Source organism: Palaemon carinicauda, chromosome 37, assembly GCF_036898095.1.
Source record: "Palaemon carinicauda isolate YSFRI2023 chromosome 37, ASM3689809v2, whole genome shotgun sequence".
NCBI classification, from domain to species: domain Eukaryota; kingdom Metazoa; phylum Arthropoda; class Malacostraca; order Decapoda; family Palaemonidae; genus Palaemon; species Palaemon carinicauda.
In genome coordinates this window covers 71,595,445-71,600,444 of record NC_090761.1, presented here as the reverse complement: position 1 = coordinate 71,600,444, position 5,000 = coordinate 71,595,445, and the positions used below count along the sequence as shown (strand labels likewise).

Sequence of the window (5,000 nt, the reverse complement as noted above, 5' to 3'; positions counted from 1 at the left end):
AAAATACGTAGCAATAGATAAGACATATTTCCGGTGTTCCAGGAAGAGTATAGGCCAGGAAATATTTATTATTGGAAAATATAAACTATCAGAAATACGTAGCAATAGATAAGACATATTTCCAGTGTTCCAGGAAGAGTATAGGCCAGAAATTATTTATTATTGAAAAAAACAACTATCACAAAAACGTAGCAAGAGATATGACATATTTCCAGTGTTCCAGGAAGAGTATAGGCCTAATTGGAGTAGGCATATGGCAAAACAGATTGTGAAATATAACCGTAAAATAGGTTCTTGATATTTCTTGCTTATCTAAACTGGCATCTCAAGTCTTGGTCCATCTCTCCTAATCGCAGATTGAAGAAGAGGATGATAAAGAATCATAAAACTTTAAGAAAACCAACAGTTTAACTTGTGCTTGTAAGCAGAGTTCTAAACCTTGCAATCTCTAGCCTTGGTCCATCTCACCCAACCACAAATTGAAGAAGAGGATATTTGTTTTGAAGCATAAAAAAACTAAAAGAAAACAAACAGTTTAAGGTGTGCAAAAAAAATGCGGAGTCGTGTAGCTCTCAAGCAAAGGTGTATGGTGTGCTATATTCATCAGAAAGTTTTGAATTAACGCCAACTTGTGTGCAAGTGTTACAATGCTTACTTAGTCTTACTCCACCTGGATCTCTTTCTTATGTAATAGAAGTTACTTATGTACCTCGACACGGGCTCTCTCACCAAGTTGATCCAGGCTGCTCGTGGTAAGCCCAGTCTGTGTGTATAGTTGGATTTTGTTGATAATGGTTAGCGTGTTGCAATTTGGCAATATGGACCTTTGTATGGAATGTATTAAGATATTTGCCTATTTTGTGTAGATGAGTGGGGAATATTTTTTTTTTTTTTTTTTTTTTTTTTTTTTTTTTACAGTGTAGGCTAACACCGCGTGGTAGGAATAAATACTGGTTAGTGTCAGTGATAAATTCTAGGGATGCATTATACATTTATACTGATAAATACCGGTTGATATCAGTGATAAATCCTAGGGATGCATAATACGTTTGTACTGATAAATATCGGTTGATATCAGTGATAAATTCTGGGGATACATAATGCATTGTCAGTACATTGGTGTTAATAAATACTGGTCATTGTCAGTAACAAATTCTAAGGGTGCACAATACATTGGGATTAATAAAATAAAGGTTGATATCAGTGATAAATTCTAAGGATACATAATATATTGGTAGTAATAAATACTGCTTATTGCCGGTGATAAATTCAAGGGATACATAATACATTAGTGTTGATAAATTCTGGTTAATATCAGTGATAACTTCTAGGGATACATAATACATTGGTATTGATAAATACTGGTTAATATCAGTGATAAATTTTAGGGATATATAATGTATTGGTATTAATAAATATTGGTTAATATCAGTGATAACTTCTAGGGATACATAATACATTGGTATTGATAAATACTGGTTAATATCAGTGATAAATTTTAGGGATATATAATGTATTGGTATTAATAAATATTGGTTAATATCAGTGATAATTTCTAGGGATACGTAATACATTGGTATTGATAAATACTGGTTAATATCAGTGATAAATTTTAAGGATATATAATGTATTGGTATTAATAAATATTGGTTAATATCAGTGATAATTTCTAGGGATACATAATACATTGGTGTTGATAAATACTGATTAATTGTCAGTGATAAATTCTAAGGATTCATAATGTATTGGTGTTAATAAATACTAGTTGATATCGGATAAATTCTAAGGATACATAATACATTGTTATTGATAAATACTGGTTAATATCAGTGATCATTTCTAGGGATACATAATATAATGGTATTAATAAATACTGGTTAATGTCATTGATAATTTCTAGGTAAATGATAAATTGGTGCTAACCTTCATTAACCCTTATGAAATAAGGTTTGATCTCATAACATTACCTTGTAACATTAAAGAAGTATATATGTAATACATTGTTAATGATAAATACTGGTTAATATCAGTGATAATTTCTAGGGATACATAATATATTGGTATTAATAAATTCTGATTGTCAGTGATAATTTCTAGGCAATTTGTAAATTGGTATTAACCTTCATTAACTCTTATAAAACAAAGTTTGATCTCATAACATTACCTTGTAACATTGAAGAAGTATATATGTCGTTCAAATATCTTGGACCTGATCATCCTGTGACTGTACATGACACGATGGATTAACATTCGTCTGCTTGAAGTGTCAATCCAGTGCTTGTCGTAACAGACGAATGTTCGCAGCGAAAGAAGTTGATCTTGCATAGTCTGTAAACAACGAACTACTGTATAGTCATTTTTTTTAAATGAGGCGCATTTATACTGCTTCGTAGCAGTGCCCTTTTAGCTCTGAAAAGTTTCCAGCTAGCTGATTGGTTGGAATTATCTTGTCCAACTAATCAGCTAGCAGGAAACTTTTCCGAGCTAAAAGGGCACTCTTGTGAGTCGGTGGAAATGGCACATTTGCACTGCCTCACAGGGGTGCCCTTTTAGCTTGGAAAAGCATCCTGCTAGCTGATTAGTTTGAATTATCTTGTCCAACTAATCGGCTAGCAGGAAACTTTTCCGAGCTAAAAGGGCACTGCTGCGAGGCGGCACATTTGCACTACCTCACAGGGGTGCCCTTTTAGCTCAGAAAAATTTCCTGCTAGCTGATTGGTTAGAGTTATCTTGTCCAGCCAGTCAGCTAGCAGGAAATTTTCCGAGCTAAAAGGGCACCCCTGCGACACTGCCTGGCCGCGGAGCCCTTTTAGCTCTGAAAAGTTTCCTGCTATCTGATTGGTTAGAACTATCTTGTCCAATGAATCAGTGATCAGGAAACTTATCCGAGCTAAAATGGCACCTCTGTGAGTCAGTGCAAATGCTCGGAGGGGTGCCCTTTTAGCTCGAAAAAGTTTCCTGCTAGCTGATTGGTTAGAACTATCTTGTCCAACGAATCAGTGATCAGGAAACTTTTCCGAGCTAAAAGGGCACCCTCGCGAGGCAGGGCATGTGCACTGCCTCACAGGGGAGCCCTTTTAGCTCAAAAAGGTCTCCTGCTAGCTGATTGGTTAGAATTATCTTGTCCATCTAATCAGCCAGTAGGAAACTTTTCTGAGCTAAAAGGGCACCCCTGCGAGTCGGTGCAAATGCGCCTCATTAAAAAAATTTGAGTATAGGTTAGGTAAGGCTAGGTCAGGCTAGGTGAGGTTAGGTTAGGTTAAGTTAGTTATTCGTTCAACTAATTGCACATTCTTCAGTGTTTTATTTTTATATTTTAAGAATCGATTTTATAGTGAATTATCATTTTCAATAGTTTATTTTCAATCATATTCGATATGATCATTTACTTCAAGTTATTTTGTTTGAAGTTGTAGAGGGAAAATGGCATATTGTATATCATTTAATGGAAAACGCATATTTTGAATTATTGAATTAATTCATTTTACATTCATAGCTTGTAAACTTATATATTATATATATATATATATATATATATATATATATATATATACTGTATATATATATATATATATATACATATATATATATATATATATATATATATATATATATATATATATATATATATACAGTATATATATGTATATATATATATATATATATATATATATATATATATATATATATTTATATATATATATATATATATATATATATATTTATATATTTATATATATATGTATATATATATATATATATATATATATATATATATATATATATAGGCACGAAAGTAATAACGAAAGAAAATATTTTCTTTCGTGTTTATAATACATGTTTCATGCTCATCACGTGTCCGCTTTCGTGATTTCTACTCATATATATATATATTTGTATGTATATATATATATATATATATATATATATATATATATATACATATATATATATATATATATATATATATGTATATATATATATATATATATATATATATATATATATACACATACATACATAAATCAATACCCATCATAACCTTGTCATGAAATCAATTAAATCAATTTGAATACGACGTAACCACCCAATACCAAACCTGTCAATGATAGAATTGAAGGTAGTTGAACCGCATTTTGGAACTCTATTATAGATCACGAGTCTCGCATTTTTCGGCGTGACATTAGTAGCTGTGGGCTGAATGTCGAATTTGTCGACGTCCTCGTCGACACTGCTGAAGGCGTAGTCTTCGTCATCTCCGCTGACCTGCATCGATATACTGACTGGAGGAAAAGACTTTAATTCGTCTATGGTCCATCTGACCCTCTTAGGTATTAGAGGCCTAGTTTTATTCCACGCGGAAGAGCCTATGAAGTTCCCGAACGATTTGGGTAGGTCTATGAACTTCTTGAACTGCTTTATAGACTCCTGCAAGGGATTCCAGTCGCTTGTGGATGACTCCAGAGGGCTTTCGGTGAAACTGGATGGTTTCGAAGTCGCCGACCAGTCGGCGATCTGTCGCGACCAGTCTGCGACGTGTCGCGATCCGTGATAGTGATTTCGCAGAGATCCCACGATCATTGGATATTTCTTGGCTCTTGGAATAACTTCTGTAAAATGGAGTATAAAGCGTAAGATGACGTTGAAGTTTAAATTCTTGGTAAATAACATAGAATAGATAAATAATAATGTAGGAATATGAAATTACATGAATAACCACATTCTCTCTCTCTCTCTCTCTCTCTCTCTCTCTCTCTCTCTCCCTAGCATATAATCTACACTAACCTCAATCTTTCGTGTTTTGAATTCAGCTTCCAAACCACAACACCGACATCTTTTGCACGAACTCATTTCGCCATGAAAATCGCGTGCTTACCTACCCTCGATGGATCGATGAGAGAGAGAGAGAGAGAGAGGAGAGAGAGAGAGAGAGAGAGAGAGAGAGAGAGAGTTACGTGAAAACACAACAGATCTATAAATATCTTATTGTGGTACGGACA

General features: G+C 33.6%; 1 long non-coding RNA gene and 1 pseudogene across 1 annotated transcript in view; one reads left to right on the top strand and one right to left on the bottom strand.

The window, feature by feature from the left end:
- Positions 1–4,604, bottom strand: part of LOC137629386 (heparan sulfate 2-O-sulfotransferase 1-like) — a 12,920-nt pseudogene extending 8,316 nt beyond the window's left edge.
- LOC137629793 (uncharacterized) overlaps positions 1–5,000 on the top strand; it is a 117,413-nt gene that overhangs the window by 45,239 nt on the left and 67,174 nt on the right. The gene's annotated exons all lie outside the window — the stretch shown is intronic.